Source organism: Pelodiscus sinensis, chromosome 1 (assembly GCF_052426305.1).
Source record: "Pelodiscus sinensis isolate ZL-2025 chromosome 1, ASM5242630v1, whole genome shotgun sequence".
In the NCBI taxonomy this organism is placed as follows: Eukaryota; Metazoa; Chordata; order Testudines; family Trionychidae; genus Pelodiscus; species Pelodiscus sinensis.
The window spans coordinates 82677952-82702634 of record NC_143052.1 but is presented as its reverse complement, the minus strand read 5'-3'; the positions used below and the strand labels follow the sequence as shown (position 1 = coordinate 82702634).

General features: G+C 42.7%; 1 long non-coding RNA gene across 1 annotated transcript; it reads left to right on the top strand.

Annotated features, from left to right (window-relative positions):
- Positions 1-42: 42 nt before the first annotated feature.
- Positions 43-24683, top strand: LOC149525589 (uncharacterized). Its single transcript, XR_016350228.1, has 5 exons — positions 43-754; positions 6116-6212; positions 9659-9734; positions 13108-13236; positions 13450-24683. It is a non-coding gene; the product is annotated as an uncharacterized LOC149525589 (long non-coding RNA).

Below are 24683 nucleotides of genomic sequence, written 5' to 3'. Positions count from 1 at the left end.
TCAAATATCATATTTATTAGATAGCTTAGTGTGCTTTTTCCTCTTTGTGGTTTTTAAATAAACCTTACTTTGCTAGCATTTATTATATCTAAATGTTGCTATGACAGTCATTTCTCATCTTCATACATCCAGATTTGAAATAAGAGAGTGTTCCTATGAGGCTAAACATATAAGTAATGTAATGGAGCAGGATAAGTAATAATGGACCATTCCCAATAGTATATTTAAGTAGTGCTCCCAGGACTCATTTCTAGGAACTCATGTCTTAAAATATTGTTTAGTATTATACATATCTGTGTGTGTCCATATTCATGTGCCCATATACATAGGCATATAATGCTATAGCATATAATATAAAATATTTTAAAATTTCTATAGCAATATGTATGGTAGAAGTTCATCAGGAAGAGAAAATGGGCTGAATTAGGCAAATTTTCATATGCAAACACTCAGTTTGCAACTTACATTTCTGTATCCACAAATGTGTATGCAATGCAGGATTTTTGGACTAGGTCTTCACTGACTGCTTTTGAAAATTTGTTCCAATGTTTCTATGTACATTAGTAGTCATTACATGATGTCCCCCATTATTGTCTGCTTATACGTGGAATATTGTTTGCAGTGTTGTAGCTGTGTTGATCCCAAGTTATGAGACACACAATGTGGGTGAGGTAATGTCTCTGATTAGACCAACTTCTTTGGGTGAAAAAGAAGCTTTTGAGCTCCACAAAGCTCTTCTACAGATCTGGAAAAGGTAATTGCAATATCACAGCTAAAGGAAAGGTGGAATGGATTGTTAAGCATAAGGCATTAACATGTTGCAGGAAAATATTCAAAATGAAATGGTCAGTTAACACCCCTATAGTCATAGGACTGAAAATTAACTATGAAATGCTTAAAGGCACCTCTATACTAGAAAATTTATTTTGAAATAACTACATTAGAATTAACTCCCAAAATAACTATTTTGAAGTAAGCTTATTCCCCAAGGAAAGCAGGAGTACAGATTTCAAAATAACCAGCCTGTTGGTTGTTGTTTTGAAATAACTCCCTGGCGTAGACCAGGGCTAACAAATGATGCATTCACCAGCAAGAGGACAACTGTACAGTCCCTGACATTTCACCACCAAATAGCAATTGAACTAGCAGATACAGGTTGTGTCATACTTTTCATAGCAGCGAGGCAAAGGGAGGGAGAATTAGAGTAAAACAAAGAAAAATGTGGTCAGTCTCTTAGGAAGTCTTTTTGGTCATCCCTCTGGTCTTTGGCTTATTAGCAGGTATAGTGCCTTCAAACAGAATTAGGGTCTGCCTGCAGCCTCCTATTGGCTTGTCTTACTTTATGCTTTGTCTCAGTGGCGACAAGGTCCACATTGTGGCCCCAGGACCGGATGAGCACTTGCTCCTGGGAAGAGCTCTCAGTCCCCACTGTGGCATGGGGCTGTCATGAATGGACAGAACTGCTCTGGTCTTGGGGCACTATTGGGGACAGAAAGAAGCAAACATGGGTGCAACCACTTATTTAAGGGTAATATGTCATGGGGGGAGAGGTAATATCTTAGGGTGTATCTACACAGCACCCTAAACTTGAATAACATATGCAATTTGCACTGTGCAAATTGCATATCTGATTTCAAATAATTTGAAATTTGGCATGTCTACACAGTGCCAAATTTTGAAATAATGTGCTATTTCGAGCTATCCCTTAATCCTCGTGGACCAAGAGTTAAAGGATGCTGAAATAGCATGCAATGTTATTTTGAAATATTTTTCAAAACAATGGGTGGCCTGTAGGCCTGTAGATGCAGGGTAGCTCTTTTGGGATGCCTCATTTGAAAGTGCAAATGAAGCAGGGATTTAACTATCCTGTGTTTCATTTGCATAATCACATTACGCTGCTCTTTCGAACAAGTGCTATTTCAAAAGTAAAACCGCGATCTATACGTGGTTCTTTCAAAAATGGCAGGCTTTTTCGAAAAATCCTGTACTCATTTCTAAGGGGAGCGTGCACCCCAAACGGCTGCTTGCCACCACTTGCTCCCCCACCAGGGCCCAGCTGAGCACGCCATGGAGGGAGGGGAAGGGGGGCGGGCGGGGCTGGCCGGAAGGGTGGGTGGGAAGCAGAGCTGGAGGGGAGGAAGGGGGGGCCCAGAGGAAGGGGGGGCGAGAAGCAGACCTGGTGGGGTGCAGCCACTGGCCACAGCTGGAGTCCTTCCAGCTGCGCCCCTGGCAGATGCTCCCTTGACTTGCTAGCAGAAGCCTGGCAGGGGTGGGACTGGGAGCCACTTCCCCCGCCCAGCTTCTGCTCGCAACCAGAGGCTACCAGCTGGGAGAGGGCCACAAAAGCCAGGTGGGGGGGGGGACGGTGGCTGGGAGTCCAGGCCCCCGCCCCACCCAGCTTTTGCACGTGACCACAGGGCTCCCAAAGCCAATCGTGCTCTGCCTCCCAGTCACTCCCCCGTCCCCACCAGGCTTCCCTCCGGCGCCCAGCTGGAAATTCTCAAAATACAGGACATTGCACGTGTCCGGTATTTTCTGAATTTTTCTACCAGACAGACAGTGCAAATACCGGACTGTCCGGTAGAAAACCGGACACATGGCAACCCTAGTCCTGGTGGGAGCACTGCTCAGCTGGGCCCCGGGCGGCAAGCGGCCGTTTGGGGTCCGTACTCCTCATGCATGCGGAGCGCAGACCCCAAATGACCACTTGCCACCGCTTGCTGCGCCGCTCAGCTGAGCCCTGGTGGGAAGGGGAGCAGGGCACTGACATACATGGCCAGGGGGTGGAGCCGTGTACGACACTGCCCCCCCCTTTCTCCTCTCGCCTTAGTGCTAAGTGCTGTGCCCCTCAGCTGGGCTGCCAGGGGAGCCAGTAGTGCAAGGGGCTGTTTGGGCTCCCCTGGGGTGGGAGGGGAAGGGAGGGTGGTGCTGTACACAGCCCTGGCCCCAGCCGTGTACGTCACCGCCCCGCCCCCCTCCCTCGCGGCAGCCCGGCTGAGCAGGCAGCACTCAGCCAAGTGCCACGGCGGGGGGAGGAAGGGGGAAGAGGGGAGGGGAGAGAGAAACAGGAGGAGAAGAGAAAGGGAGAGTGAGAGGCAGGAGGAGGAGAAGAGAAAGAGATGGAGAGAAAGGCAGGAGGCAAAAGAGAGCTGAGGGGGGGGGGAGGCAGTAGGAAGAGAGCGGGCTCAGGAGAGAAGACTGAAAATCCTGTTTTATGAGTGGCTAATTGGCTAGTGTGTGTGTGTGTGTGTGTGTGTGTGGATAGATAGATGCCCAATATCTGAGACTCTGTAACGTTGAAATGCTGGCTGTTGCCTCTGGGCGGCGCTGTTGCCTCAGTCACGTGTTGCACGGGGAGTGCAGGGCCCGAATGGCCGCTTGCTCCCCTGCAGTGGCCTGGCTGAGCAGCGCAGAAGTCAGCCAAGCGCCACGGCGGGAGGCGAAGGGAGGTGTGGTGGTGATGTACATGGCAAGGGGTCAGGGCCTGGTCGTGTATGTCACCACTCAGCCCCCTTTCACCTCCCGCCATGGCGCTCGGCTGACTTCCGTGCCGCTCAGCTGGGCCACCGCGGGAGAGCTCAAACGGCCGTGTGCGCCACTTGCTCCCCCGCGGCGGCCCGGCTGACCTACGCAGAAGTCGGCTGAGCGCCACGGTGGGAGGCAAAGGGGGGCAGGACAGTGATGTGCGGTGTGACAGTGGCTCCAGGCCCCGCCCCCTGGACGTGAACATCACCGCCTCGCCTCCCGCTGTGGCACTCGGTTGAATTCTGCGCTGCTCAGCCGGACCGCCTTGCAGGAGCAAGCGGCCGTTTGGGCTCCTCAGTTCCCCAAGTGAGAGGCAGGAGGGGAAGGAGGCAGAGGAGAGGTGAGAGAGAGAGGGGGGAAGAGGGAGGAGGAGGAGAGAGAGAGAGAGAGAGAGAGACACACGGTCGTGTAGGAGAGACCCGAAAAGCCTGTCTTATGATGGGCTATTGGCTAGTTTATAATAGTGTTAGATATCTAAAATGTGTCTTTAATTGATAAGGATGAGCCCATGGGCAGCAGGTATGAGAGGCAAGGGGAGGCAATGCTGGATCTTAGTGCTCAACCTTCCCTCTTTTCCTATCCCTATTCAGAGGGTTCCTGAAGGCTCCCACAATGCCTGTTGCAGTTTGCAGACTAGTGACTCTTCCCCTTAAAAGAATCTGGTTTGGTAGGACTTTATAGACTAACAAAACATGTAGATGGTATCATGAGCTTTCATGGGCACAGCCCACCTGTGTGGTTAACTCTGGTCATCTGAAGAAGTGGGCGGTACTCACGAAAGCTCATGATATCATTTACATGTTTCCTTAGTCTATAAAGTGCTACCAGACCATTTGCTGTTTTTTTCCTGTAACAGACTCACTCAGCCACCCCCTGAAGCTCTTAAAAGAATCTGTTAACTTAAAAGTGAAAATCCTTCTAGCTTGCCAGACCTATTAGCATAACATTGAGCCTGTGAAAGAACCACTAATGGTAGGGATGTTAAAATGTGTTTATCTGCAGGGCATGCATCTCCGCAGGAGCTGGTGCTCATGGGGAGCCGGCCATCCCCTCTCTGAGCCATTCCCACCTCCACCCCCCTCGCTGCACAGAGGCAGCTAGTGATAGAGATGCAGCCATGTTAGTCTCTCTAGCTGAAACAAAATACAGGACTATGCAGCACTTTAAAGACTAACAAGATGGTTTATTAGGTGATGAGCTTTCGTGGGCCAGACCCACTTCCTCAGATCAATATGTGGAAGAAAATTGGCACGACCATATATACCAAAGTGATACAACCAAAAAAAAAAGTGAACTCATAAAATTGACGAATGGGTCTGGCCCACAAAAGCTCATCACCTAATAAACCATCTTGTTAGTCTTTAAAGAGGCAGCTAGGGTGTGTGTGTGTTTAGATTAATCAATAAGCCTGGACTTATTGGTAAATCATATAAACAGCTACACTCTAATAGCCCTACCAGGTACAGTATTTAAAAATTCGTAACCAGTTGACTTAAGAGCCAGTTGACACCACTCCTTAGACAGCATCTGTGACAGGAAAGAGACTTTCATATCATCAGAATTATCATTCACTAACTGAAGAGACTGAACAATATTGTAAGGATTGGCCGGAAAAGAAGGCATAGCCCTACCTAGGCTATAGAAAATCAGGTTATCAGAGCAGGAGCAATCCTTCAAGGGATAGACTTAAATTATTTTGTACTTCCAGAATATTTTAACACTAGGTCTGCATAAGAGTGCTATGCAAAAGGCTTTCTCATTTTACGCATCCATAAATGAGTGAATTTTAGAGGGTAATTTATAACTTTATTAACCTAAGCAGATTGCTTTAAAAAAACCCTGCTAATTTTTAAAGTGCATGCTGTAGAGCTCATATTAAGAATTTTACTACAAAATCTGATATTTAAGTTAAACTAACATAAATATTTAACTGCATTTAAGCAAAAAAAAAAAAAAAAAAAAACCCAAAACCTGAAGGGACTTTTGTTTTGCATTAATCTGTGTTGCCTAGACCTAAGACGAAAGCATCTGGGTGTTTTATTATTATTCATGCACATTCAACAAATTTACTGCTCCCCTTCACTGTTGTTTGCATTTTCATAGTGCTTTGAGGCCAAGTTACTGTAATAACTGTTCTCATACTTCCATGATTCAAAAGAGTTTTAGTTGAAGAAAGCGATCTATCAAAACCCAGCTTATATATAGCAGAGTTGAAATTTCATACAGTATACCTTTCAGATACAAGCTTATTAAGAATAGTGATCCATCAAAACACAGGTTGTATGTAACAGAGCTAAAATTCCCTGCAGTATACCATTCAGATGAAGGCCTATTAATACGTTCAGGCTTTCAAGGAGGTGAGCCATCCTTATAAAGTCAATGAGGCAAAAAAAATCAGTAAAAAAAACTCTGCCCTTCTGGTGCTTCCTGGGTGTCCTACAGCAAAATGAAGGGCAGAGTGTGCTGTATGATCTTAGCCGTTTTTAATCAGAGGTAGGACTGCTGCAGAATCATTGATTGCTGTTATCTTGATGTTTGTACCTTTGCAGTTCACTGAACTGCTTTGTTTCTTCATTCTTTTCCCATTGAGATTAAAATGCCGGAGCTTGAGCGTGAGCTGGCTCTTGCCTAGGGATGAATATCAGAAAGGTTCTTCTCTCCATGGAGCAATGATGCTGCAGACAAAGGTTGGTCCAAGTAGATGTTTTTATTGTTTGGTATCTCTTCATTTGGGGCCTCTGAGCATTCCCATTATAATCCAGACCATGTTCTCTTTGATTCTGCTTGCCTGTGTGCAACACTGGGCCGCCTGCACCCCACAATTCTCTAGAGAATCCACAATGCTGCTAGCCCTCTGAGAAACTAGAATTCAGAGTTTCCCTCTGAACCTGGAGAACCAGGTGAAGAGTGTGTTGTGGACCGAGTTTGAATAACTAGCACCACCCAATCTCTCTCTTTCACCTGGGCAGGGTGGCTTGTGTGTACTAACAAAGATGAGTGTACGTGTGTTTTTGTTTTAAACAGTGTCCTTGGTGACAGGATTCAGGGCAAGATCTAGAGCTAGTCACTCTTTTGAGTTTATTTTGAATTCTTTATTCTGAATAGTGTTCATGGGCATGTAACAGAACTTCCTCTTCAGATGATATAGAAAGAGGCCATATGAAAGTGTGGTTGTTCTCTGAAAAATGACTACACAAAGTAACACATCTCCCCAAGTTGTGCTTCAGTGGCTTCCAACTAGCATTTTTCTAGTTGGCAGGTAGAAAGAAGATATAAAGAAGATATATTGACAATGCAGTGTAAAACCAGGGTTAGAAGAACCTGAGTTAGCCAACCTTTTTTTTTTTTTTTTTTTTTTTTTTGTCTTGGGCTTGAACAGCTATACTGATATACTAATTTGTAACCCCTGATTAGGAATTACTGAACTGGGCTCCAGTATTATCTCTGCATTATGTGGACTCAAGTCCAACCACCCAAAATATGGCTACTCTAGCCCTTCTTCGTGATAGTGTGGGCAAACTTGACTGTCTAGAGGACAAAGAAAGTCAACCCCTCGGACTGTGGGATACTTTTGGTGGATTCTCTGAGCATGAGTCTAGTGGGGATGCACCTACATTGCCAAGAAATACGACTTGAACCATGGGGTCCCAGCTTGACTTGGACCATACAGCGCCTGTAGCCCTAGCAATCTGTCCTCAGCTCAGTTTGTGTGCAGATGGAAAGGGAGTTTGAGTTTGAATCCTGGACTTACATTGCAGTGGAGACATAGCCAGAGACTTTCAAACAGCCAGTTATCACTCTGCCCAGGAGATAAAAGACAAGTTGGCTACGTCTACATTGGCAAGATTTTGTGCAAAAGCAAGTGCTTTTGCGCAAAAACTTGCCATCTGTCTACACTGGCCGCAAGTTCTTACACAAGAACACTGACATTCTAATGTAAGAAATCAGTGCTTCTTGCGCAAGAACTATGATGCTCCCACTCAGGAAAAAGCCCTCTTGTGCAAGAGTTCTTGCGCAAGAGGCCAGTGTAGACAGCCAACGTGAATTTCTTGCGCAAGAAAGCCCGATGGCTAAAATGGCCATCGGAGCTTTCTTGCACAAGAGAGCGTCTACACTGGCATGGATGCTTTTGTGCAAAATCACATCTCTTGCACAAAAGCACATGCCAGTGTAGACGCTCTCTTGCACAAATACTTTAACGCAAAAACTCTTGCGTTAAAAGTATTGGCGCAAAATCTTGCCAATGTAGACGTAGCCAAGGTGTTTTCTTTAGCCTGCACATCATAGAGATCCTGCATTTTGAGCTTTGTTAACAAGTCAGAGTCAGAAAATAATGCAGTTTTCTCGCCAAACCTAAATCTGCTATTTATTGCCAATAGATATAAAAACATCAAAAATTACTTTTGTCACTAAAGTTAGCTGATATGATGTAGAACATGTATAGTGAGCATACCTATTGAGCAATAAGCTGCCATGTGTATAACTATCAGTTAAAAAAGTACTTTAATTATTTTAATCTTCTTAATTATCTAACAAATACCTAGGAAATCTGGGTTCCATTTTCTAATATAAAGGCTCTGTCAAACGCTCTTAAACTTTCATTTTTGGGGGAAAGAAATTAGGGCTTTGAAAAGGCATTCTCTACTGGGCAAAATCTTTTCTGCTTTGAGAGTTTGAACACTAAGGAGCATTATAACATACATCTAATAAACCCTTCTATATTCTGTCCTGGCATCAAGTTAGAGACAATGTCAAATAAAAATTATGCGCTACTGGGTTTGCAAATCAGAAAATTTGGCAGTGTATTTAAAACAAAAATCAGCAATATTAGAAATATTCCTCAGAATATGCTGGCTGAATATCTATCTTTGACTCCATTTCCATTGTTTACTCTTTGCATTTCCCTCAATCTGAATATCTTTCATCTTGCTTAGAGTCAGTTGCAATTTCATGCTCTCCATACTGCAGTATTTGTGTTGCAAACAGTGCAGGGGGATGTAAATTTGTATATGTTCCTATTTTATTTTAATTGGTTTCCAATGGAATATTTTTACTTAAGAAAAATCCCTAAGAAGCATTTCTATTACTCTGAGGATTTATAAAAGCTCGGTTTTTCAAAATGTAAATTTTTCACAAATACAGATTTGATCTAATTGTATCATTTTAAATTGTGCAGTCAGTATCTTACATCTCTTCAAGTGTGCTTGTTTTAAAAAAATTGAAAAAACAGAGGGCAAAAAAAAGTCAGTCGGCAAAGAGTACATAGCAAGAACAGTTAATACTTTCATTAACTAAAGGAAGAGTTAAGCTACAGTCTGATGTTTTTTTAATTTAGACTTGATCCAAAGCTCATTGAAGCCAATCAAAGGACTCTGTTTGACTTTAGTGGGCTTAAAGTCAGACCCTTATTTTATAGTGCAGGTGTGGATAGAAGGTAGATCTGATGCCCCTGTGGTACTGGGTGCTGGGTATGAGCATTCTTGGCATCTTACTTTATATTCACTGACTCAGAAAATAGATGTTAATGTTTAATCAATTGTAGGTACTTTGGTGGGTGCCTTTACCATAATGTTTGAGCACCTTATCCTCACAGCCCTTCTCTGAGGTAAGGATTATTACCCCTATTTTATAGTCAGAAGCACTGAGAAGCTAAGTCACTTACCCAAGATCACATAGGAATTTTGTGGTAGAACAAGGAATTAAACTCCTGTTTTAAGAGAGACTAGCACCCTCATCTCTGGACCAATTTTCCTTTCAAATGCACTGAATTATTCCTGAGGCTATAGTAGCTGCAGGGATTTGATACAAAAAATCACTGCTCCCATCCTATTTCCATGTATTGAAATGTGAAGTACATTAATTGTGTAACATGGATTATCAAAATAATTGCACCGGGTTCCAAAATTGATTTAGACTTATGTGTTTGGGTCTGTGCCTAAAAGAAAATGCATGGATCTTCTCCTAAGTGTCTCAGTCTAGAACCAGGTGTTATTCTTAGAAGATGACTGTCATGATTCTTGGTACCTAAATACTCTACAATATTTCAATTAGTTCTGCATTGCAAAATCACAGACTGCAGTTTCAAGGCTGAGAAATAATAAACATGGCACTTGATCATCTCTGCTGTTTTTAGATGCTGTCATGGCTACAGAATAGAGGACAAAGTAATGACATAATTCATCCGTATGCAATGGTACACTACTTGCTTTGTGAGTACATGCTGCTTTGTGAGTACATGCTACCAGATTATGTTGGTATTCTAGAAATTACATTCTTCATACAGACAATGGAAGAGATGTACAACCTGGCTTTCAAAAATCTCTCACTAATATAACTAGTGTTTCCACTGTACCAGAAGAGTTATTGGCTTCTCCATCTCTCTTGTGTGTATATGGAATCACTTATTAATTTTCTTTAATTTTTACTCTAGATTCATTTATAAAATGCATTGTATATAAATGGAATTGTATTATATAAAATATATAAGTTGTAAATGATGGTGTATCAATACAAGTCTAATTTCAACGACAGCATTTTATCCATCTTAACTCCATACTGGGCAAAATTAAATCACCATTATTTACATCCTCTTGTCATGCTGCTTAATTATAGAGTATAATTAACTTTAGACCATGGGTTCCCAAACTGAGGGTCGTGAAGAAATTCCAGGGGGGCGCTCAACAAGTTTTGCTGTTGCAGGGGGAGGGGTTGGGAACCACTGCTTTAGACTGTATGCAATTAACAAAAGAAGGAATCAAACAACTTTCATTATCCACTGTTCCCTGTACAGGATCGGACATCTAAAAGATACGCTGATTTAGGTATTTTCATGCATGATAATTTGGACAGAGCCATAGGTGTGTGTAGCACTTTATAGATACAGGTTGGACCTCCATGGTCCCGCTCCGTTGGCCAGTCCCGAATGAGGGAATTCACTGAATCAGAGGAGGTCTCCTGCCACTAGCTTCCCAGGACACTGTTCCTCCCTCAGGCTGGCTCTGTTCCAGCCCTGCTGCTACAGGGCTTGGGCTTGGGCTTGGCTCTGGCCTGCTTCTGCCAGCTGGCTGGGGCTCTCTGAGGACAGAGCTCCCCACTTGCCATGTCCCCACTTCTGTCCCAGAGATGGGGCTCCTTGGCTGCCCTGCTGGGTTGGAGCTCCATGGCTACTTTATAACTATTTACACCCATACTCCAGTGAATCACAACCTAGTAAGCCTCATTAGGATTGTTTTCACTATAATTGTATCTCAGTGCTGTGATGTTATAGGGTACGTCTACACAGCAGCGTTATTTTGGAATAACTGACATTATTCTGGAATAACATAGAGCACATCTATCCTACAAGCCTTTATTTTGAAATAATGTCAAGCTGGAGGACTTCTTACCCCGACTCATGGTAACCCTCATTTCACAAGGAGTAAGGGACATCAAAGGAAGAGTGTTCTTCCTTCGACTTCCTGCTGTATAGACAGTGCCAAAAACAGAATTAAGCTTTTTCAACTTAAGCTATGCAATTGACTTAGCCGAAGTTGTGTATCTTAATTTGACTTTATCCCTGCTGTGTTGACGTACCCCTAAAGGCCCAGATCTTGAATTGTACCAGACATGCTTGTGTGTATATTGTTCTGTTGGAAACAGCAAATTGGTAATTTCTCTGAGAAATTAGCAGGAGCTGGATACTCTTCTGACATTTTCCACTGGGGTTCAGGGGCTGGGGCACACCTATTGTTAGCGGCAAGGCCAAGTAAGGGCTGAAAGAATCCTGAGGAGATTAAGTGGCTAAAATATTGAGGTGTCAGGAAGCTGATATTGCACAAACAAGTCTCTTCCTGACACAATGGGATAACAAGACAACTCACAGTATATGTAACAAAGGGCCCCATTTTTCAACTTGTTAAGCGGATCCAGAAGATATCACCAAACCAAGTAGAAGAGTTGGTATGAGAGTAGTTGATAGTGGTGCATTTACCATTGGGTTATTTGTTCCCTGGCACCAGACCCAAGCTCAGAAGGGCCCGTTTGATAATAGGGAACCCAAAGTACCCTGGGAGCTGTAGTTCCTTGACCAGCTCCCTACTTAGAGATCTGGCCTGGGAGCAGCGAAGGGACTGTATTTCCCAGCATTCCCTTGACCGCTAGCAACAGGAATAAGAGGGGCAGGAATTGGGGGAGTTGTGCTGTGAATGGAGAGTTGGCTGGGAAGAAGAGGCTAGGGCTATGAATGGGGAACATGCCTGAACACAAAGTAGGAGGCCTTCAGAAGCCTTCCCCAGACTAGATTAAGGATGCTAGTGGCCTCGGTTCACTGCTCCCAAAGTTGGAATTGAGTGGACAATGCACGTCTGTCTGAAGCCTAGCAAAGGAGGTATGTGGATCCCACCAGGAGGGGTTAATATGGTAAGTAGGGGAGAGAAGGCTCTACTAGAGGACAGGGCCTGGGCAGCTTTAAGTACAATACCAGGCACGCAAGAGGATTTGACTCTATTTCCACAGCCATGGAAGCAGCAATGGACTTTTCCTTTTTAGATTTATCTAATACTCAGAAAGGAAATCAAGTATCTGCCTTCCAGATTTGAAGGAGGTGGGGGGCTCAAGTTTAATTTGGGCTGATGTTGCATCATTTCTCCAAAATCACATACTGATCCACTGTAATTGGTTGTAGAAAAAGTAGGATAAGATTGAGCGACAAACCCTGGCATCTTCCCAGTGCTTACTGGGACTGAGCTGCCATTTTCAACCACCATTACCAGTTGGGTTTTTTTTTTCTTTTAAAAAGAAGAAGGTCAGATTGCATTGGTGATTTTCTCCCTGGAACAAAGAGTGAACAAAAGAACAACAGGTTGAGAGACCTCAACTTTTCCTCATTATGTGGGAGCAGTCTTACAATATGGATCCAGAGAGCCTCCTGTCACATCAACTGAAAACTGTTCCACTTTTCTGGGTGCGGGGGCAGGGATTTGTTAGAACTGATGAGGTAGCTGCTGGCTGTGGAACTTTATTGAGCTGAGACCAGGACCACATGCAGTGCCTGGTGTAATAGGGTGGTCCTGGAAACATGGCTGTAGAATGGATGAGGAAGGAGACAAATCTGTGGGAAGCTTCCCCTGATCACTGTTTCTGCTCACTATGAACATTGGTAGACCCGCATGGGTATACAGCTCAGTGAGAAAAACCCGGGGCTGAGGAAGCTGTGTAGAGCAGTATATACAGTTTTGCAGAGGTGTGTGATCAAAATGGAAAATGCCTCTGAGACTCAGTACCAGGTATACTGTAACACTTCCACTTCAGACCTGCACTCAAAAGGGGCCAATAACAAGTACATGGGGGCCCACAGATATATTTGGCACCATGTCTATCAAATGTTAATCCAGCCATGGAAGTCAAAGACACTGCCAATTTGATGTGAGAGGGGATTGCTTTCAAGGGATTAAAGCTATTGACTTTTCTTTGTAACTCTGTAATGTGGCTGAGAATGCCTCATTTAGTTTAGCTTATGAGAGGTATAGTCTACAAATGTTACGTTAACAATTTATTTTGTTTAAATTACATTGTCTCTGTGTAATACATCTTGTTTTTATTAAGGTACTGTGATTCATGGAATGTAAAGCCTGAAGGGACCATTGGATCATTAATCTGACTTCCTGTATATATCACAGACCATTACATTTTACCCAGTTACCCTCAACAGCCTCCTCAGTTACTAATGGACTGGTAAGTACTTCATCTTCATATGACACAAAGTATATCACCTTGCTGCTTTCCAAATACAGGACAGAAATATGTTTTGAACATTGCTCCTTTTTTGGCATTATTATTAATAGTTTTACCATATTTCTCTAGGAATGAGGCAGTATCATTGCAAGGATTTATATTGTCTCTAAAATACTTAAGAAACGCTTTTTTTTTTTTTTTTTACATCCTCAGCCTTGCCAGCTGCCAAGCAGACATTCCCAAAGAGAGGCGAACCCCATTACTTCCAAGGAGAGTTGCTGAAAGGTAAAGTGGGCCCTGTACCACCCACTCAATTGAAGATGTTGGTCTTCAACACCCACTCAGTCTTGCATGGAGAGAGAAGCCCCCTCCCTGTGATTTGTGTTGCCTTTAGACAACAGGTGATGCATATAACCCAGGAGGAGACAAGAGTTGGAGGGAGGAGGGTTCCCATAGGCATTCATTTACCATTGACTGTTCATTTTCTGTGAACCATCTTAGCTCCTGAATGCTACATGCAATAGCTCTCTAATTCCTGGGTGCCCCCTCCTGGCCTGGAGTGGATCTGCAGTGCCTTGCCTCAGTTCCCTCTTGCGTTTCCTCAGTCACTCCACAGCGTGTTGTGTCCAATAACAACACCTCCTCTTACACATCTGGTTTTATTAATATAGTATTCCAAATAGAACACAATCTCCCACCGACGAGCTGGGTACAGACACTCCTTCCTGAGGTAGGTCTGCCTGTCATCAAGTTTCCCTGTTGGGCACAGTTTTCAGTCCTTCCCAGGCTCTTCTCAGTCTCTCCCCTTAACCTACCCTGGGCTCCTTACACACTCTGCTTTCTTCTGAGCATTCCCTCTCAGACCTTCCTACCTCGAGTCTGTCTCTGCTCTTTATCTCTGCAGGATCCCCTAGGCCTCTCTACCTGCAGTTTTTCACAGCGTCCAAGTGACCCTTCAGGCCCAAACTCTTCCCTCCAGTAAAGGTTTTCCTGCTTGAGTCTTCTGTATATTTATCATTCTCCTTTTAATTATGGCATTATTCCATGGCTGTCTCGGGGGGGGCTTTCCAGTGACAGAATATTTTCTAATAGCTATCGATGTTGGTTTTGCCTCTCCTTAATCCCCAGCAGTCATATTAGCTGTGTTGTCATCTTCATTGTTCCTTGGTATTTGGTCCAAAAGGTTAATTCTAGTAGCTCCATTCAAAGAGTAATAGGCATTTCACTAGTAGCTCCATTCAAAGAGTAATAGGCATTTCACTGGTTGCTACCACTTGCGATGCACAATGCCAGTGCTTAGATATAGTCTAGTTTTCTCAGATTTGTGTTCCCTGCTGACCTAAATGCCTGGAATGATCAACAACAATTTGTCTAATTAGTACTTTGTACAGCCACACCATTTTCTTATCTGTTCCCCAGGGTGTTCCAGAGATACTTTCAAATAAATTAATTCTCTGTTTACACGTTACTTTTATTTTCAGTATGGTCCCTCCAAGAAAGCATGTTATCAAATACACCTAAGAATTTGTGATTTTTTTCTGTATAATCTTCCTGTTCCTATCTGACTCTTTAGATTAGAGAGACCAACTGTTCTCTATCAAGCCCCTCAAGAAGCTCTTAAGGAGGTACAGGTGGGTTGGACCAGTTCCTCCTTAAAAGGCCAAGTTCACCCTGTGACACTACACACAAATATATGGAAATTGGTACAGATGGGAGTGTAGAACAAGTTAATGTGATAGGGAAAAGACATTTACATAGGTCAAATCCCACATTTCTTACATTTTAACTTTATTAAAATCTTTTGATTCTTAATTGACTGGGAATAGTGTACAATAAATCAGGCTATTCCCGACTGTGATTACTGGGAATTCTTGTCGTTTATGGGCAACTTTTTAATTGTCATAATACAATGAAACTGCCAGGTATGTTTGTTAGTCATATGAGTGTCATCAAATGAGTTGCACTATCTCAAAACATTAAGTAACACACTAAGCAGTTAAAATGAAGAAATTACTTAGACCAAGAGCATCCAGACTTAGCAGCTTCCAGAATGGAACTCTTAACTTTCCATTAGTTGGGGAGCTACTTGTAATTAGCACATTGTGGGGACAACAGTGGTTGCTCTCAATTTTCAAGAGGGAGACATGATCCACAAAGACTAAGGTTCCTAACATGTGGTGTTCCTGAACCAAGCAGAATCCAGGTGGCAAATGCATGACCAACAGAGTTCTGCAATGCACTCTGCGGACTGCCTTTGGCAGAGCCATCTCAGATCAAAACTGGACACTGCATTCTGAGACTGCAAGTCTCTCTTTCAACCATACTTCCCTAGTAAAGACAAGAGAGGACATGAGTGGAGCCCAGCACAGATACAAAATTTATATCCACATCTGTATCCAGAAAACTGAGCCACAGATATCTGCATTGACATCTGCAGATGCAGATACCTGTGGATATGAAGCGGATATCCATGGATTTGCAGGGCTCCAGACATGCATTTTTTTACTCAGGTCACCCGTGCTGTGATATATTAAGTGTGTCCCTGCTACAAAAAAATTTTCAGGAATGACGAAAACTATCCCCTCCCCCCACACTTTTGGCCTTCCAGTTTTTCCGTGCTTTCCAGCAGCTCCTGACAGTCAGTTTCATCAGGACTGTGTATCCTGGATAGGAATGTCTAGAATAATTTTTTCACCGTGAATTCTAAAAGGAGACCAGAACAATATCCTTACAAGCTGAGGTATGGAATGTGTTCACGACACAACCAGCTCTCAAATACCAATGCAATTAACACAGAAAAGAGTTGATATTTGAAGCTTGGTGTGGTTATAGCCATTGGATTGGATGTTTTGGAGGAAACATGAACGAAGTTACAAGCAAATTGAAAGCTTACTTCCTGGTCTCTCGCTGTCTGCTATAGATTCTAACAGCTTAAAGGGTCATGGTCAAGCTAAAAAACACTTTTCATCTTAAGTCTTTTTCCTGCTATTGCATTACTACCCCCAAAGATCATTATCAGTAGAAGAGATTAGAGGGGAAAATGTTCTTTCCCTCCAAAAGCTGTTGTTTGTGTATTTGACAGCACTCTGTATGTGTCATTTTCAGTGTTTTGTTGAGGCTCTGTTTCTGGTTTCATGGTTCAGCCTGGTAACCTTACTTATGCACAGTGCAGAGGGAGGAGGCAAAATCTTACAAACATTCATTCCTGGTGCATGAGAGAGAAGGTTCATCAGGGCCATCAGACAATACCTGCAAACAAGCATATGCTAAAAGAAGTGAGGAATAGGCCCAACCATATTTGATGTTGCTGCTTTTAGGGCCACTCAAAAGATATCCAAAATAAGAAGAGATGCAAAAATACACTTTTTTATTTTTAAAGTTTTTTTTTTCTTTAAAAAACATAAAATTAAATTAAAATAAAGTAAAAGCCAGGGTGCATTGTGTAAAGGATGCTGAATGAGAAATCTGCTTTAAAAAAAGTAGTCACTTTCACAACATCAGCTTACTAGTGTCCCTTTAATAAAGCCTGTATCTTCTTTGCTATCACATGTATGTTTTTGCTGCCTAGCTTCACAGACACAGAGCTGTTTGCATCACAGTGCTGCTGCAACTATGTGCATGAGGCAAATGTAAAATATGTCATTAAATGAACACAAAGCACAAAATCCAACCTCTGCACTTTCATTCAGCCTCCCACACTATTTGTGCCTTATCATGGATAGGAGAACAAGGGGGAGGGGGGGGAGGGGGAGGCAGAGGAACACAACTTTTAAACAAATAAAAATATCAGAGCCCTCAACTTCACGGTAAGTTGCAACTTTTCAGCTTCTATGATATTCTCTTCAAAGTTGAAGCTTTACGTTAAGAGACAAAAATCTAAGAGCCAAATGTAGGTTTTTACTTTGTTTATTTTGATGGTGTGACTTCTGATTTACACCAGAATAAATTGCAAGAAATTCAAGCCCCCATTTTTTGCTTTACTATTTCAAATATGCACCAAAGGACATAATTTTTGTGTGGTTTCATAGCTAAAATTAGATCCCATTCATACATTAAATGAGAAATAGCCATTCCACTTCTGAAGATATAGTCACATTATATTACCCTTTGGAGACATGTGGGTAGAAACTCCACAAAGAAGACTATAAACCAGAAACCCTAGTGGTTGTGCTTCAGGCAGCCCAAAGGGGAAATAAACTGTGATTATTTTTCTTTTTAAATGGCATGATGATTTTTCACCTGTTATACAATTATTCCTAATTCAGTTATTGGTAGGTTTATAACCATAATACTTTGTAGTTGACTGACAAAATTCCTGCTTAACTATAAATTTAAAATACGTTTCATACATTTAAGGAAGCTTTAGGATCTAATTCTTCAGAGATACCTGATTTATACTGGTGCAACTCCACTGCTTTTGATGGAATTATTCTGTATTTGCTGTGTGAAAGAGGTGAGAGCAGTAATCAGACCTGTAGTGTTTTGTGGACACTTCCAAACAAACCAAATAGTACATTTTACCTATCTTTTACCATGATAAATATTGTTAATATTTATGATCACCAACAGTGCTTTGTGAATTACTGGCATTCCAAATTCTGAGTGTAATGGAGAGCCCAATAATACTGTAATTCAGTATTTTTCATATAGAGAGTGTGATGTGGCCAGAGTGATTGTTCCCTCGCTGCTTTGATTTTTAGAGTATTTGGTGCTTACTGAAAAGTCTCTCATATGGATAGCTCTGGAGTTTGCATTCGCCTTTGTTTATCAGTACTCAGGTAGCAGCCCTGCAGGTTGCTGACCTATCAAACGTGGGCGACTCGCTTTCTAGTCTGAGTCTCTTCCTCTCAGTTTGATCTTGGGGGTTTTGGTCAAGGTGAGCCACAAGAAGCCAATTGGTATGATGCATTTTGTGAGGAACACACCTCCTCACTAGCAGCTGAGCTGACCTTACTAATTAATTGCACTAAAGCCACTGTCCCACATTACCAGTCCGCCAAGCCGAACCTCAGACTGTTATTTTTTTTCTAATTATATGTAGTAATGGTCATCTGTTACTGGATTTACATCATATCTCAGGCTCAACATGTACCTTTCACTGCTTTTTCCCTTACTGGCCATAAAACCACAAAAACCAAATCATAGTAATACAGGGGCTCAGGATTTTTCTGAGATTGTTCAGGCCCAGAAAATGGAGTAAAATATATAGAACAATTGTTAAAAACAAGATTAAAAGGCACAGGTCAGGACCTATGATATTACACTTAGGGCATGTCTACACTACAGTGTTATTTCGAAATATCTTATTTTGAAATAGTTAATTTGAAGTAAGTTACTTTGAAATAACGCATCTACACACAAAATGCGTTTCAAAATAGCATTTTGCTATTTTGAAATAGCGCGTCCACACTGAGTGGACGCTGAATGCCATTTAAGGCCGGCCGTAGCCAGCTCCAGCAGGGCATCAGGTCAGGAGTTACTTTGTGTGGCTGCTGCATGAGGCTATCTGAGACCTGTGCTTAAAGGGATCCCCCCGGACAGCCAGTTCTCAGGTTTCTCTGCTTGCTTGCCTACCTCGATGAGGGACAGCAAAGCATTTTGTGTCTGTATGTTCTGGTTGCCCTCACTCGGGACACCACAGCACTCTGCAGCATGGAGCCAGAATCGTTCCTGGGCACTCTGGTGCTTCTCTTGGACACGTTGCTGTGAGCCTGTCTGCATTTTCTGCAGGCTGCCATCCGGGAGGTGCATCAGGGGGCGGTCAGTATCCAGGAGGCCCTGCAGGAGAGCTTCCACCCTGAGGAGCATTAAGAGCCTCCCTGGAAGTGCAGGGCTCCAGGGTCCTAGTGTGTGAGAGGCACATGAGGGAAAAGGATAGAGAGGGGATACATGGACCTCAGGAGGAACCCCAGTGGGCTGCATGCGGCCGACAGGTTGCCTCCAAGGGTATTTCAATCTTGCGGCACGTTGAGACACAGAAGGGCCACTCATGCAGCCCACTCCCTAGTCTTGGTTTCCCATTGCTAACCTAAGAGAAGGGGGCCAATATAATTGCAGTTTCCTCATAGCAGGGCAGATGCCTGCAGACACTGAAAGGAGTCCAAAGGTGCCCAGAGTAGATAGCAGCAGGAGAAAGCTGACAAGCCCCTTTGAGCTTGAGGACTAAGAGGGGCCAGCTGAGGGACACAAATTGCAACCCAGCTCCAAGGGTAGAATTGAGGCTTCTGTCCTAAGAAGATACTGAGAGAACCGTGAGGGAACAGAGCTATGAGACGGGCTTTTAGAGGGATGTTGGAAGCTAGAAGCGCTTTTTTTTCCCCTAAGATTTTTTTATCATCGTTCCTTTGATATGAAGTTTTGTAATAAGCAAACCCTAAAGAGAGTGTATTTTAATTAATCACTACTGCCTGAAGAGAAGTTATTGCCTTCCTGAGAAGGACAACTGAGGTAGGATGTGCATGCTGGTACCACACAGAAGGGACTGTTACAGGCAGGCATTCCTTATAGCTGGGCTGTCTTTGAGATTTTGTGTGTGCCTTTCTCCTTGCACTGAAGGCTTTCTCTTTCACTAGAATCCACAATGTGACAGGGCTGGTTGATCAGATAGTGTGTATCTGTATTTTCTCCTATGCTGTGTGTTAGGGATCACTTGTAAAACAGCTTTATTTGCTCTTGAAAATTAAAGGGATGTTGTCAACTCGCAAGTGAAATAATTTAAAAAATGGAGCTAGAGATGCAAATGGTTTCAGATATTACATTTGCTACTAAGTCCCCTTGCCAATTTTGATGTGTACAGTTGTGTTTTCCCTGTTGTTTGAAAAGTTCTTTGTCTTTTGTGTTGTTGAGGGAAGTGGAGGAAATTGACTAACAAATTGGAAGAATGAGTTCTCGGTAAGCTTGTATGTTTAGTGCTGCAGGTCTACTATAGCACAACCGTGAAGTGCCGGGTATCTACTGCCTAATGAGAGAGAAACCATGTAAAATCATTCCACAGATTGCTAACAAGAAGACATTAAGATTGCTTATGTGATTAAAGTTATGCACATGCTTAAGTGATTTGCTCCATTGGTAGCTGTTTTCTAATAACTGTTAGATGCTAGTGCTAAATGCTGTTACTAACATCCCAGCTGCTCTTTTATAATAATTTAGATCTCATCATGACTTGCTGCTCACTTGGAGATGGAATGAATCAACACCACTATAATTTCTTGTCATTCCCATCCCTTTCTTCCATTTCCCGATTACCTCTCTTGGTGTTCTTAAGAGCAGCTTCTGTTCTATTCTCTTTAGATTCCTTCAGCCCAGCAGATTCTGGTGTATAGCAAAATGACAACAAAATGGGTTTGCGAGACTGTACATTTTTGCATTTATTTGTCCCACAAATGGATGGAAATAGATTTCTACTTTTAATGTAATGTTTATTTGTCAGTGCTGATCACTGTTTCTTATTCTTAAATCAGCTTCAACAAAAATATTCACTTAAACTTGATATTTTCTTTTTCTCACCAACAAGCAGTTCCGGGAATAAAAAGGTAATTTCATAATCCCTATTATGCTGTTGCCCTTTATTCTGGATTATGATATTTGCTAACTCCCCCAAATTCCATGCAAAATAGATGAATAAACAGACCATTTTAATCCAATCTAGCTGTCTGCGAGTGAAGTAACTGTAATTAAGAGCATGAGTATAGAGAAGCAAGTACTACAACTTTATCTCCTGCTCAACATGGATGTCTGAAAAGCATTCAATGTAGGAGAGAGGATTTAATTCAAGTCTTTGCGAAAGTAGTGTTTGAGAGAGGGTTGCTTGGTTGAAAAAGAATCCCAATAGCTCTGGTCTGCAGTGCAGTGGGGGGTAATGCAGGCTCCCCACCTGCCCTGGTTCCATGTGAATCCTAGAAGGGGCTACAAGGTCCCTACAGCCCCTAAGCACAGGCAGGCTCAGTGCATTGCCCCAAGCCCAAATGCTGCCTTCGCAGCTCCCATTGACCAAGAACTTTGAACAATGGGAGCTATGGGGGCAGTGCCTGTGCGCGCAAGGACAGCGTGCAGAGCCTCCCTGGCTGCCCATGCACCTAGGGGCCTTGAGGACCTGGCAGCTGCTTCCTGGAAACTGCGATAAATGTCTCCAGTACCCCATACCACAAACCTTCTGCCCCAGCCAGGAGTGGGAAGCCATATCAGTAACTGATCGCAGAATTTAGTTCTATAGCTCTAAAATGGTCAGATATGGCAGCAACAGCAGTGAAGTCAATTCAACAATTAACAGAAGAGTGAGAGAAAGCAAACTTCTTATGCTCCTGAACATATATGTGTGAGTAAAAGGATCAACCCCCCTTTTTTTTCTAATCCTATAGCACCACAATTGCAATGGTATGGTCAAGAAAGGACACTTGTTTGCTTTCTACAAGCATTTATACCAGAAACTTGATTGTAAGAGCTATGCTCATTCACTCTGGAAGAGAAACAATATCATGTGACTTGTGACCAATCACTATTAGTCAGCATAGCAGGATACCATATTTCCAGTCAGATGACAGACTGAAAGAAATTCATGAAAATAATTTGTCACATTTTTGAATATTCACAGAAAATAATAAGTGGAAAGGGGCTACATATGAATATATAATCCATTTGGAATTGCTCAGTTCTAAGCTACAAGTATTAATAGTGAAACAACTGAGATTAGTACCGGATGTTGAAATACTGTAAATGTTAAAATATAAAAAAAGTAACTGTTCAAAGCACAATGCTGCCATTTGTGAACTAATCCTCACTTCATTATTTTGAAGTGAGTATTTGTTACTATCTACATCATAGGGTATGTCTACACTGCACCGCTATTTTGGGATACTTGAGGTAACCCAATATAGCTACCCCGTGTCTACACAAGCCATCCAGTATTTCTAAATATTTTTCAAAATTATGGGCGTGCTATTTCGCCATCCCGGTAAACTTCATTGAATGAGGGTTAAGGGATGGCTTGAAATAGCGCGTTATTTTGAAATTTGGCACTGTGTAGATGCACCAAATTTCAAAATAACCTATTTCTAAATAGATTAGAAATAAGACATGCAATTCACGTACTGCAAATTGCGTATTGTATTTCAAGTGTTGGGTGATGTGTAGATGCACCCTTAAAGGAGGAGAATGTGATTGGGAGAGGTTCAGTGATTTGCCCAAGTTCACACAGCTAAACAGTAACAGAGCTGAAACTAGGACCCAGCTACTCATGGATTTAGTCTTGTGTTCAGCCCAGGAGAAAAAGGCTCTAATTTCCCAAACTAACCCTGATTTTGTTTTCATTTGTTTAATCAGTCAGTAGCTCACAAGCAAATTACAATACAGTTTGTTGATACAGATGAGATGTACTGTGAAACAGGAGAAACAATAATATCCTCTTTTAATTGTTGATAGCATTTGACTCACCTAGACATGAATGGGAATACAATAATTCACTGTTAATAAGTGACTGAATTGTCACTCTTCGTTACTGTTTAGTCATTCTAACAAATTAAATCATAGGCTTTTCAATCTTATCTTACAGACACATGTCACGTGCCTAATCCCATCTTTTGCTTATTTAAAACTAGATTTACCTGGCATTGCTCGGGTCCTTAATTCAGTTAATTTTTGTGGGTTTTTTTGGAAAAGACACAGAAAATATACGTGTTTTGTCTAAATCACTGCCCTGGGGTGGAGTGGGAATGAGGGGTTCAGAATGCAGGCTGCCCCAGGGAGAGTGGACTACACCAACCCTCTCTCACTGCAGCAGCTTGAGGCCAGGAGAGAAGTGCCTCTCCATGGCTGCTTCAGCTACAGCTGGGAGAGGGGTACATGTTCCTGACTGGAGCAAGTCCAGGTTCATCTGTCCACTGTATTCCCCATCCAGAGTGAGGAATGCAGCAAACTGCACTTTCTCCTTGCTCCCTGATGGAGGGGAAGAGCCAGCAATGTTCCCATACAAGGGAGGGGGGCTTGACTCCCCCCGCCCTCCCTAAAGGTTGCCTGTGGGTGGGAGGCTCGGGGCCGGGGCAGTCCTAGATGGGGGGGAGGGGCGGCATGCTCCCAGCCAGCCCCTTTTGTTGGAATTGAAAGTTTTATTCTTTTTATATTTGTATTTTAGGTTTAGTAATATAGTAATGTAGTTTAATAATGTAGTAATAATATAGCAAAATAAGGTGTAAATACACAGGGCTTGACAAATCACTGAATCTACTTGCCACAGGCGAGTAGATTTCAGCCGGTTGCCCCGTTTACCAGCAGTGCATGCATGCGCAATCAGGGCCTTGTGCATGCACAGTGGGGGGCTGGCGAGTAGGTTTCACCGCCATTTGCCAAGCCCTGTTAATACACATTTAATATTTTATTAAATTAAGTCCATTTAGTTAAATGTCTATTGCTTTGTCCTATAGTTTAGTGAGTTTAATAAATGGGCCTAAGTAAAAAGATAGTTTTTTATATTGTGTCTGTGTTAATGATACTAAAAGGATGTTGAAGGCTGAGGCCTTAATTGTTTGATTTTCAATGCCTTTTTGTTTTGCCCAATGCAGATATTGATGTTATGTTCTTCCTTGAAAGTCCTTGTAAGAGATTGTTTATGTGTGAAAGCGGTTTGTATGTGTCCAGATAAAGGTGCAAAAGTTATTGCTCAGAACCAGATGGCCAAAGGAGGAGGGGAGAGTATGGGTGAAAACTAGATGACCTGGCGTCAAAGAAGAACCATCTATAACCATTGATGCGTACCCCTACTCACAGGATAATTGGATTATTGGCAGATTGACGGCCTTGAAGCGGAGCCAGCACCCCCGAAAGAGATGGATTATAGGATGAACTTTGGAAAATGTTTTGGGAACACTGACATCAAAAAGATAACACTCCGGTCACAGGCTGACACAGCAGAATCCATAGACTTCAACAGCAAAAAGGATTATAAAAGCAGGGTGCTTTGCTATGGAACTTTGGGTTCGTCTTGCCACCAACTCCAGAGGAGCATCGGATCAATAGACCGACAAAGGTCCTGGTCCCCCTCTGTGTTCAATCTAGCTGGCCACTAGATTGATAGACTCTTGACTGGTAACTATGACATCATCTGGCGGGACTGGGTATGCATGATGTTTGTGTGTGTGTGAGTGATTGAAAACCATATGCAACTGTTGTATTCTCAATAAATGCGGCGTACTGCCTTTTTCCCCTATAAAAGCTCTCGTGTGCTTCCTTTAAGCATAACACTTTCACCTGCCAGGTGATTCTGTCTCTATTCTTTATGGTTTTATGAGAAGCAATCCCATTCTGAGCACAGAAAAACATACACACAAACTCTCTCTACTATATATGATAGCTGTCCGTTTCTCCAACCCTGTTCCCTGCTTTCCCAATGGGGTTATAGCTGTCCAAATCCCTATCTCCGGCCCCCTGCTGCTTCCCTTTGGCCATTAGACAATATA